Genomic DNA, 16,063 nt, shown 5'->3' on the forward strand with positions numbered 1-16,063 from the left:
TAGCATGAGGTAGGATGGTATATTGGTAAAAGAGAATCTGAGGTGCTAGTAGTGGCCTTACATTCAAATCTTACCTCCTCCACTCCACTCCATGACTTAGATGATTTATTTAACTTCCTAAACCTCAATTTTTCTATGTGGAGAGTGAGAGATGATAATGCCTTGCAGAATTGTTGGGGAAAATAAATGTATATGAATTGTGTGGCACATAGTAGGCACTCAGTAAATGAAATTTTATTATTAAAGCATGACTAATATGGCTTGTTCAAATCATGATGGTCTTGGCCCAATTTGTAGTATATTTTTAGTTAATAGAGTTGTTCGCAAGTTTTTCTCCATCTGGCCTCTCTTTGTTACTACCTGAATCCTAGCAAATACTGGCGACAAATGGATGAATCAAAGAGCATACTAATAGGGTAAGATTAGACTTTGAGCTACTTAAGCACAGGTAATAGGTTTTATTACATCTTTGTGTCTTCAGTGTCCAAGACAGGGCCTGGCATTTGGTACCACATATTAGCTAAACCTGAATCAATTAAATTTAGAAATACATGAATGACCAAATATACTTGAGATAAGTAGTGGCCAGAGGTTTCACATAGTGTTGTTCCCTACCCCAGATAGTTCAAGCATCATGGGATCTGTCAACTCATATAGCCCAAGCAGAAGCATTGCTCATACCTCAGCCTTGATATTTCAGACTCCTTTTTGGCTCTGGGTCCCAATCAAAGGTACCAACCTGTATCTGCTGATATATGGGTCACAGCAGTATTTCAAAACCCAGAGGCCTACCAAATATATGTCTTGGTGGCAAGAAGTGTAATGTGCAATGGCCTGTTCTTCGGAGGAAATGTCCTGGAATGCTCCAGATCATTGAACCCCTAAAAACTTCATTGATGTGTTAGGCTTCTGAATCTTGGTATAGTTTCTCCCCCACATTCTGGAGTGCATATGCCTTACCAAGGCATCCAGAGTACTTGCCACTTACTTCCTAACACATCTGATTAATGTGATAGTACTGATATACTGGACCAATATGACATTCTGCAAAATATTCAAACAGTTCCTATCCTTTTGGACTATATTAGGACATACAGTATGTAAATTAACATGACAGTGGGGCAAGACTATGAATGTATACTGTTGCCCATCTTTGTGATTCTCTTTTCAGATGGGTATAGAAAAGAACACATTTGCCAGATCAATGGCTACACATCGCATGCCAGAGGCTCTGTTAATCTCCTCTAGAAAGATGTATCAGACATAGCAGGTATAGTTGGAGCCACTGCTTAATTAAATTTGTATTAGTCTACTTGTCATCTGATATGATCTATCACTTTTTGCAGAGGCTAGACTGGTGAATTATGAATTATGGAAATATGACAAGGACCATTGCTCTGCATTCTCTAAAGTTTTGAGGGAGGCACTAAACTCTGCTGTTCCCCTAAAATGTGACAGGTTTTTGATTTATTATCTTGGCCACAAAGTTTCAGGGACTTCCATTTGGCCTTTATTACTACTAGTAGTAGCTCTTATTCCATAGGTCAAGAAACTAATGTGAGGGTTATTTCTATGTATGCCCATTCCAATAATACATTCAGAAACAGGGGAAACAGGTGTATCCAACAACTCTAGAAAGATCTGGGTATTTTCCTTACTCCAGGGTAGAGTTATCTGAATAAATAGCTATATATCTCCTTTGAGGAAGGACTGAAGGAATCACTACAATATTCACTTGCTGTGGTTTTGCAGGATTGTTTCTCCAGGGAACTCGGTCTCCTTCAGTTGACAGCCGGGTCTGACAACAGCAAAGATTTGACTTTGCAGTAGGAGGCAGCTGATCTCAGTCTTCTCCTCACCTATTGTTATTTTTTAAATTTTAAATTGTGATAAAAAAATCTTATCATCGTAACCATTTTTAAGTGTACAGTTCAGTAGTGTTAAGTATATTCACTGTTGTACAACAGATCTCCAGAGCATTTTCATCTTGCAAAACTGAAACTCTATATCTATTCAATTACGCCCTCTTTCCCCTCCCTCCAGCCCCCAGCAACCACTATTCTACTCTCTATTTCTATGAATTTGACTACATTAGATGCCTCATATAAGTAGAATCACACAGTATTTGTCTTTTTGTCTGCTCATCCATTTTTGATATCTTTTAGTTATATATAACAGGTAGTTCATCTATCTTGGCTCTAAGAACTCCATGTCCCAAAATCCCTGTCAGCCACACCCTTCTGGCTACCATTTCGACAGTAAGTCCACCCTTCTTCTAATGGTTCAGTACTGCCCCCCAGTCTCTGTGAGTCTGCAATCTTATCTCCATTGCTACTCAGGAGCCCATCTCCTACCATCAGTCTTGACCTAAAGATAACAACGGCTGTAAGACTCTCGGTGATGCTGGTACTTTCCCTAACTAGTGTATTGCTGGTTGCCTCAGTAAATGGAGTGTTCTCCAGGCCCTTCCAAGAAGCATAATCAACTGGTGGATTTTTCAGTCTTAGATAATAGACTCGTTATAGCAGGCCTACTTCTCTGAGCCTTTTGATTCCTTTCACCACTGTTTGCCACAACAGTTCTGGCATCTCTACATACTTTATTTAATGTGGATGTGGGCTATCACTTCTTTCAAGCTTCAAAGAGCTGTCCTAGCAGTGTATAGAACCATCTATTGGGGCCCTTGCAGAGTACTGACTTCTGTGTCATGGCAAAGTGGCCTGATATTGATGAACTCTCTCTTATCCAGCTTTAAATTCTACCCCCATTTGTCCAGCCCTCAGGCATACTTTCCTGGTACTTGCCATTACATATAAGTCAGGTTGTATAGCTACTTTGGGATATAATCTTGCCTAGTTGGGCTACTGGATCCTAGTGATGGGTCTGATAACCAGAATGAGAGTTGAGGAGAGACCCTGAGGAGGACTTGCATTGTCTTATAAGGTTCCTACAAAAGGGGAGGGATGGGCCTTTATCTTCTTACCTGGGACAGTGGGTCACTTCTATAGACCCAGAGGATTCAGAGGAATCTTGGGATTCAAGTTTCTCAAATGCATCCACCTAGATATCTTCACCCCAAATCTCAGGGTCCTACTTCTCCCCTATCAAGACTCAACATTTATGGGGAGATTCTCACACACTGAGAATTCAGTCTTTTCTAAAACTTGCCCATTCTTACAATTCTGCCTGATAATTAACTAAATCTGACCACTGGCTGCAAGAGATGAAGGTCTCTAAATGCTAACAGTGAGGTCCTTTGCTTTAAATTGTCAATTAATAGATCTGAGCCCATCATTTTCTTTCATCAGTTCATCAATGGCTCTTAGCAATAGTCACCCACTTCCACAGTCTTTATGGTTGCTATTTCCCATATATCTTTCAAATATCTGAGACATTGCACCAGTTGGACTGAGCATTCTCTCCTTCCACCTGTATCCCACCCCACTTCACTGCAGGTGAAATTCTCTGCAACTACATCTACAGTATGCCAGGGAATCTCATACTTCATCTACCATATTGTCATCCTGTCCTTGTGTGCTCTAATTCCAGAATCCTATCCTTAGGGTATGCTTTCTAGGAAAAATCTCAGGTTTGGTTCCCTAGAAGCAGAGCCTGAGATAGAGATTCTGGTTCAAGTGAATTATTGAGGGATTTGCTCTTAGGAAATGATGAGAGAAGCAGCACAGGACAGGAGAAGAAAACTAAGGAAGAATGTAAATTCGAAAACCAGCTTTAGTCTAATTTCACAAGGAAACTGAAACAAGAACTGTATCCCAAAATTAGTCTATTGAGACAAGGGACTATGCCAGACAGTCACTGACAGTTCTCCCTTGCTCCAAAGAGAGGTAGCTCCTTTTTCGTTGAAGGCAAATTTCTAAGAAAGGGACAACTGTGAGTTGTTATCAGCCAAACGTTGGCAAAAGTCAGAGGATGACTGCATTGACTAGTAAAAAGGATTTGGATGTGACACCAACAGCATCCCTCATAAAAATACATATTTTCTTAAGCTATGGAGACCTGCATACACGTAGCAGACATATTATCTTCAAATGATAATACACGTTTACAATCCCTTATACGCAAATCCAAAACCCCAACTAACTTCAAAATGGTTTGGGGAAAAAAGTATATTTTAAATAAATTTGGTACAAATGCTGCAGAAATATAAAAGTGTTGGATTATAGGGTAGCGTTTCAGCTGGAGGTGTTACTTATAAGACCTATTTCCTATATTACATTTTTTAAATAAAAAAATATCCTAATTCTGAAGCCAGCCTGGCCCCAAGCATTTTAGATGTGAAATTATGCACTTATAAACACTGTATGTGTCAAAAGCAAGCCTGAACAACCCTGAAATAGGCACTTGCTTTTTCTATTTTTCAGGTGAGGGACCAGAAGCACAGAAAAGTTAAATAAGTTACTCAAGGTCACAAGCTAGTGAATGGAAAAGTCAGATGTGTGAGACTTCAAAGCCTTCTCTTTCCCATTATACTATGCTGTGTCTGCTAGTGAAATTACTTCTAGTTTATGTAATTATATTATCTGTCAGTAATTTGTGATGTTTTGCAAAGAGCACTGTGACTTCTAGGAGCTCTACTACTGAACACATTTGAAAATCTCTAGATTTGATTACTTTAATGTTCTTTTCTACTACCTGGGATTCTGCATGATTCCGTAAATTCTAAGCACACTGCCACTGGTAGATTACTACCAGTTATTAAACACTTATGGAGGGCTGTGCTTTAGCTTGCACAAAAATGACAGCTTTCTTCTACTTAGTAGCATTTATTCCCCTCCAAGAGTAATTTGCATGGGATTGAAAAAGGACTACTTATAAGAACACCATGGCTAAATAAAAAGAAAATGGGTTTGAGTTAGACATAAATTCAAATCTAGTTTTTGCTGCTTTATTCATTAAATAATATACAAAGAGACTATGTGAGATATAGGGAGAAAGTTGGTCCTTTGATGTCAGGCTTCTATTTTGACTGACAGGCTTCTGCTATGTCTGAATACTATATGTTGGATTTTAATACATGTCTTCTTAATTTTTGTAAAATGTGTACCAATAAAAAAATTTCCTTCCTGTAGATTAAAAAAAAAAAAAAAGATTGTGAAAGTGTGACTTTTTCCTTTTATAAAATGAATGTAAGAACATTCATATCTTGTGTATTCTTTGTGGAATGAGTGACCACCGAAGTCCGATTATCTTGACTATGACCAAATCCAGGGAGCCAGAATCTAGGCCACTGATAAACTGCCAATGCTCATGTTATCTAATTAGACCTCACAGTGGTGTTGGGGTATCTTTCCCATCCCCCAGCTCCTGGAGCAAAAGGGACAGCAAATTGGATATTGAGATGTTGTGTTGCATGTTTTCCTCAATAATGCTCTCTGCTATCTGCCAGAGGCACTGGTTGCCTGCACCAGGGGCCACCTATCCTTGACATTCATAAAATATACAAGAGAACTCTATCTTGCCACTTACATTATTTTGCCTTTTATCTGCCTTTTCTTCCTTCCCTCAGGGGCTTGAGGGATTTTGTGGGGCTGTGGCAATAAAGCAGAACAATGAAGCTCATTTGGCAATTGGTTTGAGAGTCATTTCCTTAACCTTATTTCCTGGGCCTAATAAAATAGAACTAAAACTGAAAGCATAAAATGTGAAGTTTTCCACATCATCCACTCATGACCTCTAATTTACTAAACTACAGAGGCACTTTTTATGTCACTGTGTCCTGGCTCAGTGAATTAGAAGAACTTAATTTTTGCTTATTTTAACTCTCAAGTTTGTATATACTGATCTCCAGGCACTTTAAAAATCCTGTTTTGGAAACAAAATGGGAGGTGGCACTGATATCCCAACTGCACACACATTCTCATCCACATTAACTCCTGCTTTTCTCCCTACTTCTAGATAGGAGGACACTTTGAGAGTCAAGAATTCTCCTCTGGATGGCCATGTCAGTTCAAGTCCTCCAGGAAGCAGACACTAAGAGATAAAATGCAAGTCTGACTCTAAGTGAAAAAGAGAGAGAGAAAGGTTAGGTGGAAGCACTCTAGGCTGCCTTGCAGTCTGCGGAAGGTTTGGCAAAGCCATCAGGGTATGCCCAAGCCAAAGCCAACCATCAGAGGAGTCCCATGTCTCCAAAAAACAGGTCTGCCTTAGTATTCCTGCCACACTCAGTAACTAATGGGGCTAGCCCATAGGAGGAATGGCCTCAACACAAATGCATTGATGGATTTCACAGTTCAACGGCTAGAGCTTTGGTCAAATACCCTCTCTATAGTTGGAGGTCTGCAAGTCACATTTTCATGGCCATCACAAGGAGATAATCACTAAAATGTTTTATAATGCCATGTATGGGAAGCATCTGCTTTACTTTTTATTTTTATTTTTTAAATTTTTTTAGAAACTGTTTATTTTCCGTCAACCTTATTTCCATTTTGTTTATGAGTTTGTGGAAGACCAGCTTAAGACCACTCAGTGGTTGTTCCTACCCATTCAGTGGCCTGAGCAGTGGGGGTTGCAGACCAGTCTTCAGTGGCAGGCTGAGCGCTCCAGTCTTCAGTAGGAAACTGCTGAATAGGCACAGAGAGCACTTGCAAATCTTCGGACCAGTCTGCGACTTCAGGTTGAGTGGCAATGAACTCAGGAGCTGGAGCAGTCCATCTACCCTGAAATTCCTCCTTGGTCACAGCCTTTTCAGCAGCGGCCTGCTCTTCCTTTTCAATCTCTTCCAGATCTCTGTAGAAATAGAGATTGGGCATGACTTCCCACGAGTGTTCACAGGAGATGGTACCACGCACGCGCAAGACCTCCCAAGCCAGTATTCACCACATCAGCCCCACTGAGTGGGCTCCCTTGTTGTTGCAATGTCCACGTAAAGCAGAGGAGAGTCTGTGTTACACAGGGCAATGGTGGGCAGGTTAACATAAGACACTTCTGTGAGAGGCTGATGGTTGGCCCTGGGATTGGTGACTACCAGAAGTCTCGGCTCCTGGGAAGGCTCCCTGGATCTGGTTAGTGAAGGTCCCAGGAGTGAAGCGGCCAGCAATAGGAGTGGCTCCAGTGGCAGCAGCAAACTTCAGCACAGTTCGCTGGCCAGTATTCTTGGATGATATGACACTGACATCAGTTGGGTTTTCAATGGCAACAATGGCACAAGCTGCCAGCAGAAGCTTCTCCCAAGTTCTCTTCAAATTTATGATGTAGATACCATCACTTTTCCTTTTGTAGATGGACTATTCCATTTGGAAGTCAAGGTTGGTGTCACTTAAGTGGGTTCCTGCTGCAAGGAATTTGAGGACATCCTCCTCCTTCATTTGCAAGATATCAAGGGCTCCGGACATTGAGACAGTTTCCCTTTAAGTCACATGGGAACCAAGAACGACACTGTATGGACCCTTTTCTGAGAAGTGTGGAAAAGCTGCTTTACTTTTTAAAAATCATCATCCAAAATGAGATCAGATAGCTTTATAATCCATCATTCTATTTAATTTCAACAACAACGACTCTGAGATAGGTACTGTTGTTATTTCTGTTTTATCAATGAGGAAAACATGAATCAGAAAGGTTAAGTAACTTGTCTAAGATCACACAGTTGACCATGCAGGTGTCCTGGCTAGAATTTAAACACAATAGGCTTATCTAACTCCAAAGCCAGTGTGACAGGCATTGTGTTTAGGCCCTGAGTCAGTGAATAAGATAAATAGTCCCACCTGCAGTAATCCTCTCAGCAATCATGTTCCTCCTCTGCCCCTCAGCCTTGACAGCTACTATATACTGATTGCTTCTCTGGGCTAGTCACTACGCTAAGTGCCTTACAGACATTGTCTCACTTAGTCCTCAACAGCCTCCCTGTTGAATGAGTATTACTAGCCTTATTTTTCATATGAAGAAACAGATTTGGAAAAAATTATAGCTATAAAGTATAGCTAATATTTATTGAGCTCTTACAATAACCTTATGAAGTAGGTGCTCTTATTATTTCCATTTTACAGATGAAGAAAGTGAAGCACAATTGGTTTAGTAGCCTTCCCAAGGAAACACAGCTGAGAAAGTGGTGGTGTCAAACCTAGGTACTCTGGTTTCAAAGCTTGCTTGCTTAACCACTATGCCAAACTGCCTAATGCCAGGAGAGATGGATTTGCATCCCAAGTCTGTCTGACTCCAAATTATCTCATCTAGGGCATACATTGCTCTTCTGCTCAATTGCCCCCCATTCATTTATTCTTTTGTGGGAGTAGTGGAAACATCTACTTTCTCAACAAATACTCACTAGGTACCTACTATATATACTCTATACTAGGGAAACACAATATCCAACCAATGAGCTATTAAGCAGCCATAAAAAAAAGGGAGATTTTAATATACTGACATAGTGTAATCTATGAGATATATTAAGTGAAAAAGCAAGGTGCAGAAGGGTATATATAGTATACTTTTTATGTGTAAGAAAGAAGGTAACTACAAAACAAATGGTCTAAACTCTTAAAAAATGCCAATGTGATGAACTAGAAAGGTTAAAGAAGGGTGAATATTAAAAGATACTAAAGAGACTTGACAAACTAAATGCAATATGGGATTCCTTAATAGGATCCCAAACCTGGGGAATAAAAAGTTATAAAGTGTTAAGTCCTAAACTATAAGGGATCTGAGATATTAGCTCACTTACACAGTTTTACACACATCTACGCACACACACGTGAATATGAAACCTCTGGATCTGAGTCAGAGATAAAACCATTTTGACTGACATAGCAATCTTAGCACCAGTTTTCTATGCCGTTTTCCCTTGAGATGACAGAAAGAGGGCCTGATGTCATCTGCACATACAGTGAAGTTTGTACTACATATAAGAAACGCCAAAATTATGATGCTCAGAGCTTATCTAGAAGGGCCTTCAAAGCTGCCATCCTTCCCTCCAGAGATTACGAGACAGGTCTTTGCTCTGGAATATAAACAAATCTGGAGAGATATGGGAGAGAGCTCTACTTTACCTTCTTGGAAAGTAAACAAATGGCTAGGGGAGGGAGAAGACTTTTTATCTCTTCAGAAGTCTCATTTTTAGGGTGGCTATTCAATCACTCCTTAACCCAGTTTGCCAGAATGTTTTTTTTTTTTTCTCAGAAAGCCTTAACCATGCAGAAATGTGAAATTATTTGTGGAGAGTTGTTTCTTGACCTACGTAAGGGATATTAATGGGACAATGAGTATAGTTTGCATATAAACTATAAGAAAAAAGTACTGAATGAAAGTTAAATTTCTTGAAATCAATCATTGTATTATAATATATTTTAAAATGTCCTTTTCCTTAAGAGATAAATGCTGAAGTATTTAGGGGTAAAGGATAATGATGTCTGCAACTTGCTCTCAAGTGGTTCAACAAATAATAGTAACACCAGCAATACTATGAAGAAAAATATAAATCAAATGGACGCATGTTAATAACAGATGACTTAGGGGAAGAATAGTTCATTAAACTATTCTTTCAACTTTTCTGTAGATATGAAGATTTCTGAAGTAAATGATTTTTTTAAAAAGAAAGAGGAAATAAATGCAAACATTGGAAGAATTTTAGAAGCTATTAGAAATTCCTACCTATCAAGAGATGGGAAAATGGGGTAGAGAAGATGAAATAAACATTTCTCTAAATATACCTTTTAAAATATTTTGACTTTTAAGCCATGTAAAATGTTGTATATTCGAAATGTTACTTTACATCAAAATTAAAGACAAATTAAAGCAAATTAACCTAACTCTACATCAAATTACTACTACAATTACCAGAGAGAAAATAATTATTTCAAGTGCCTTCTGAACACAGCGCTGATTATAACCCTAAGTAGGATGTGGAATATTGTCTAAGGACAAGAAGAACTGCAAAGAAATCTGAAACTTGATTCTGGTCTTATTGTTAATAATATTGGTATTGCAATTTCCAAACTATTTCATGCATATTTTAGGATAAGACAAATAAATAAATATGCTAATGTTATTAGAAACCATGATTTTTATGTTAAGAAAAAAACACATAATAGAACTTAAAAAAACTTAAGCTTTAATTGGAAGTATCAATATTATTCATGATTTTTAAATTATAAATTTTCTAGCTCTGTCCACTGAATGAGCCCAGATGCAGTGATATCCCAATAGCAACAAATACATCTAGTGCCCAGATCTTGGCTTCCAGATACCATTCCCCAATAAAAGGAATCAGGGCTTCCCCAAAGAAATGGCTGATTCCAGGTCTAGGGTAGAGAAAGTACAAAGTGAACCTGGGATATCTTTTTATTCTAGAAAGTAAGGAAATGCTTAAAGAATGATGGAGACATAAAAATTACATAGGAGGCAACTTAAAGGAGTGCACACTGGCCAAATTTGGGATAATTTGAGCATCAAACTAAATAATGACAAACTAAATGTAATTGTTACTGTTTACAGAATATTGAACAAATAAAAATCTACAAACCCACAGTGATACTATTAAAAAAGTAAAAGAAGCTGTTTGCCACAATTGGAGGTGACTATTTCACCAACTCTTACTCTAAAAGTTGGTAAAGAGCAAAAAATTAAACATTTTATCAGGACTTATAAAGAAGAACTCTAGTTCATCCCCATTTGGCAGTAAAAAGTTATTTTCAAAAGAATGCCAGATAATAGATGTAGAAGAAATGACAGAATTAGAAAATAACCACATTTCGACCACCAATAAAATAACTGATTCATGCAAGACCTTTCAATAGATGATAAAATTATTAAGTGAAATACTGTTACATGGTACCAAAGCATATCTCCATAGATTACTTGTTTACTGCAAAGGTATGCATGGGAGGGTAGTTACTGGCACCACCTTAAACAAATAATCATAGCATCATTAAGAACAGGACAACTTGACATTAAGTGCCTCCCAACGCAATGCAACATGAAGTTCACAGTACTATCTATGAAATAATCTTGCCAAAAATGTTTAACCTAAATGTGATCAAGCCTTTAGATTTAACTTCTAATTTATAAGAATCCAGATAATCAGAATGTGGGACATCGCTTCTTGGCCTTTTGCCTAAGATCAAGTGCAAAATGTGGGACATTCTTTAAGACAATAAGCCTCATCTTTCTAAAATGTCTTGTCATTTTTTAAAATGTGGGGCAATTATTTTAGATTAAAAAAATGGAGGGTACACAATAATCCAATACAGTGTCTGAACCCTGACTAAAAATTGATTCTAACAAAACTAAGACATGAGAAAATATGAACATGGGCTGAATCATAGAGGATATTAAGAGACTTAATATATTAGGTGTCATAATGGTACTGAGGTTGTGAGGGGGATTATACTAATTCTTAAGAGATTTATGCTAAAATATTTAATGATAAAGTGTCATGATGTCTGTAACTTACTTTCATATAATTAAAATATACATACAAAATGAATAAGTCAATGTTGATTTTTAAACCTAGGAAGTTGAGTATATGGGTATATAATTAAACTTTTCTGTATGTGTGACTTTTTCCACAATAAAGAGTTTTGGGGAAAAAGACATAGTCTCTATTCTCAAGGGGCTCACAAAATGAAAGAGGGGTCAGTAAATGAGGGTAAATTCAATGGGTGAAACATGGTATGGATTGCTAACTTTAAAGCCCATCCTTTTCCTTCTATGCTAATGTTATTATTTATCTTGTATATATGTACTTTCTCCCTAGTTAAATTTTTATAAGGTACATGCAGAGACCATCTTCCCTGCATTGGTCTTTATTCAGTTAGGCCCTGAACCTATTCAATATATTTTTGTTGAGTAAATCTCCTAATAGCAACATTTCAATGCTTCACCATCACCAAAAGGGACTAAAAACCCTTTACGCCAGCCTCATCAATGACCAGGACTTCCAAAATATTTGTTCCCTCTCATGCCTCTATACTTTCATAATTTCAGTTTCCTCTGCCTAAAATGCTCTTTTTCTTCTCTGATTGTCTAATGCATCCTACCATTATTCAGGACTTAGCTCAAATGTCACCTCTTCTCTATTTTCTTAACAGATTGTATGTAACTCTGAGCATACCATCATCATCATCTCATAATCATCACGATCACTACCACATGCATGACATAAACTATCATGAATATCATGAATCCTTACAACAACTCTTCAAGGAAAGTATTATCCTCTTTGTATAGATGAAGAGACAAGCTCAAAGATGTGAAGGGCTTGCTTAGTCACTTAGCTAGGAAGCTAATGAGGCTGATTTTCAAAACCAGTTATATCTAACACCAAAGTCCTTGTAATTGTTTTTCCATATGACTTCCTCAGGGACAGAAACTACTTGTAATTTCTTTTTATTTCTCCAGGGCCTACATTTGCCTGGTAAGTAGTAGGCACTCCATAAATATTTCTTTGCTGAAAAATTGCTAGTGCATACCATATTAGAGCCTATTTCCATGTTTCTCTTTGAGTATTTTCCACCTAAAATGTCCTGCTTCCTCTTTGCCTATTTCAACTTTGTGCATCTTTTGAAATGCCTCCTCTGTGCAGCCTCTCTGACTACTGCAGCCTAAAATGACCTCTTTCCTGTCAGTCCACACATTTTAGTCTTGGATTACATTCAGCCTTTTATTGGGCTTGTATTATCTTATTTGTGGTTAGCTTCTCAGGATGAGAACAGAGTCTCCTCAGAATACATAACACAGGCCTAATCACATGGCTCACTGATTGGAAAATTTCTTTCATCTATAGCCAAATAGCCTTTAGTAACACTGAGAGATTACATTTAATTCTATACACTTCTGAGAGTGGCAGCTGAAATCCCACTCTCCAATTAAGAATCCTCACTCACTGGACAGGAAGTCATGATTTTTGCTGAGGCATGATAAATCCACTATCAACACAAGATAAGTGTTAAAAACTGAGATAAAAACAAGCTACATCAAGAGTCTACCATCATAACTCCAAGTTCTACTTTTAGTCCCAAAATTATTTCATTGCAACTCTAGATTGTTCTACCGGAATTCTCCGATTCTATTCTGTGGAACCACAGATTCTAATATTGGACCTCCAGGTCTACTCTGAGAATACCTGCTATAATTAATAAGTCCTTATTCTACTATAATTCTATAAAATTATTCCATTGGACTACAGATTCTACTCTAGGAACCCAATAATTAATGTTTGGAATTCCAGGTTTATTCTTTGAGTTCCACATTCTCTCACTGGGCAAACAGATTCCACTATTAACACCCAAGATGCTGCTTTTTGAAATTATAGCTTCTATTTTGACAACTTCAGATTCTATTCCTCAAATTCCAGATTTTAATATTCTAATCCCAGATTCTATTGTCAAGGCCCAAGGTTCTAATGTTGGAACTCCAGGTCTTATTCTTGGAATCACATGTCCTACTTTTGGAACATCATGTTATACTCTCTGAACCCAGGATTTTAATATTGGACTTAACATTCTACTACTACAATTTAAGATTTCATTATTGGGATCCAAGTTTCCAATCTTGGAACTCAAGGATCTACTTTAATAATTCTAGGTTTTACTATTAAAACCCCAGGTCTTCATATCCTTGCAAGATTTTACTTTTAAAACTCAAGGTTCCACTCTCAAAAAACAAAATTTACTATAGGAATTTGCACTTTAATTTCAGAAACACAGATACATTATTGGGATTAGATCTCAAGGTTCAGAGTTGAGGCTGAACTTCTGGTAGTAGAATTTGGGACTCTAATTATTGAGATCAAATCGAGGTTCTTCATTTGGAATTCTAATTTCATAACTGAATAGCTGATGTTTGGAACTCCAGATCTGATTGTGTGAGCCTCTCATTCTATCACTGGACATAAAGATTACTCAAGATGCTGCTATTGGAACTGTAGCTTCTGTTAGGGTAACTCCAGGTTCTATTTGTTAAACCTAAAGTTTTACTAATGGAATTCAAAACTCTCTAGATTATAGAGATACTTATCATAGTGGTTAAAAGCATGAGCTCTGGAGGCACACTGATTATAGTCAGATACCATCCCTATGCTGCCCAGATGTGTGACCTTTAGAAAGTTATTTAATCTCTGTATCTTGGTTTCCTTATGTGTAAAATTGGAATGATAATAATAGTACTCTCAAGACAGGTTTTTGTGAGCACTAAATGTAATAACAATAATACACGTAGAACACTTGGAACAATACTTGGCACAAAATAAGCACTTAATTGTTAGCCGTTATAACTACTGAAGGCTGATTCTAATACTAATTTAATATGCTAATTCCACAAGTTAATATTGTACCTGCAACTTCCACTATGGCACCTCAAGATTTTCTACTGGAACTCAAGAAGTGCTCTCTGAATCCCATATCCTGTACTTGTATTTCAGGCTAAGTGCTTAAACTTCAATATTGTATTATTGGAACTTTAAGTTGGATTTTGAGATTGGAACTTTAAGTTCCAATCTCAAAATCCAAGACTCTAATAATATAATCCCATGTTCTATTCTTATAACTCCAGATTCTAGTTTAGGAACTCTAGGTTCTTTCTCTGAAACTGAAATTCCACTATTGGACCTCTAGATTTTACTCTCATAACCTGAGATTCAACTATTAGAACTCCAGGCTCCAGATGCAGAGCCTGAGATGTGAATACTGAACTCCAATATACACTATTGAAACTACAGGTTCTATTCTCTGGACCTGAGCATTCTAGCATTAGAACTCAGCTGTTACTTGGAACCCAAAATCCTACTACTGGAAGTATAGGCTCTACTGCCTGAATTTGAATCTTACAATAAGATTCCATGATTGCAACCAGAAATTCTACTTTAGGAATTTCCTTAACGGCAACCCAAGAATCTATACTCGGAACACCAAGTTCTAATCTGTGACTTTTATATTTTATTTTTGACCTCCAAGTTCTATCAAAGTCTGAGATTCTAATTCTGAACTCCAGGTGCCAAATTTGGAATTGCAGATTTTACTATTTTACTCCAGATTTCATTTTTATAAGTCTAGATTTGTCTCTCAGTTTTCTGGCTTCTATCCAGAGGTTGCTGAAAAGGTTTCTTGAGAAACTGCCAGGCATAACTACTTGCTTATACACTGTCCTGAACTGCGCTTTCAAATTCTTGGGATAATAAATCCCTTGATGAATGGAGCCCTCTGGTAATGGCTACAGCAACAGGGAACCAGGTTGGCCGATGACAAAATTGTTGTTAATGAAACTTCCTACAGTTCTCTCTCCTTTTCCCTATCCCCATTTCATCTTTGTGGTTCTTTTGATCCCCAGTGCCCACATGCACTTTCTCTGCTTCCAATCAAGTGGCCAAGTGGCTTTCAAAAATATATCTGAAACTTTTTATACTAAAGTGCAAATGAATTAAAATATGTCATACATTCACTTTCCCATCCCTTCATTTAAATATCTAAAATTTAAAGCCTCAGTAAAAAGAAGAAGTAACATTTCACACATTTTCAAGGAATAAGGGAGATAATTTGGAAGGAAAATCACAGAGCTTTTGGTGGACCCCTGACATCACCTTACCTAATTGATCGATACTGTGTTCTCAATGGTTCTAGGAAGTGGAAAAGTTCCTTCATTTCCCACCTCATTTGTAAAATGGGGATAAATATTCATGTAGATAATATATGTCAAAGAGACTTATGAACATTATGTAAATATTAGTTATTGTTATTATCCCTCTTTTTTCAAAAGAGCACTTCCTGAGCCACTTTGACCGTGACTACTGTGCCATCTATTGGACATGCTTTGAATTACACTGCATCACCCCAACAGCCACTTTAGATTTTCTCTGGCACACTTGAAGACCTTCTAGAAAGAAAACTCCCTTGATTGGTTTCAGTGAATTTATAATAAATTATTTGAGAACAGTGAGTTCAACAATTATCTATCAGTCATTTATCAAGTGGAAGGGCCAAGGAGATGAAGAAGTGTTAATGCCTACCATTGAGGGGATGAGGGATATGCCAGTATCTTAAGGAAGACACACAGTAGGTGATCTACTTGGGTCTCATGAAAGGAGTATCATTTTGAGAGGAGAAAAAAGGCCACTTCA

At 37.6% G+C, this 16,063-nt stretch overlaps 1 protein-coding gene and 1 pseudogene across 2 annotated transcripts in view; both read right to left on the reverse strand.

The window, feature by feature from the left end:
- The window catches only part of LOC120620995 (spidroin-2), a 53,960-nt gene that overhangs the window by 21,509 nt on the left and 16,388 nt on the right, over nucleotides 1-16,063 (reverse strand). The window contains exon 3 of one of the 2 annotated variants that reach the window (XM_039886202.1): nucleotides 6,465-6,747. The exons of the other annotated variant lie outside the window; for it this stretch is intronic. The gene's annotated coding sequence lies outside the window, so the exon portion shown is untranslated. Of the gene's footprint in view, nucleotides 1-6,464; nucleotides 6,748-16,063 lie in introns of those variants that run through there. 2 annotated transcript variants of the gene reach the window in all.
- LOC120620990 (40S ribosomal protein SA-like) lies at nucleotides 6,465-7,367 on the reverse strand (annotated as a pseudogene).

This window comes from Pteropus medius, unplaced genomic scaffold, assembly GCF_902729225.1.
Source record: "Pteropus medius unplaced genomic scaffold, Ma_sr-lr_union100, whole genome shotgun sequence".
Classification (NCBI taxonomy): domain Eukaryota; kingdom Metazoa; phylum Chordata; class Mammalia; order Chiroptera; family Pteropodidae; genus Pteropus; species Pteropus medius.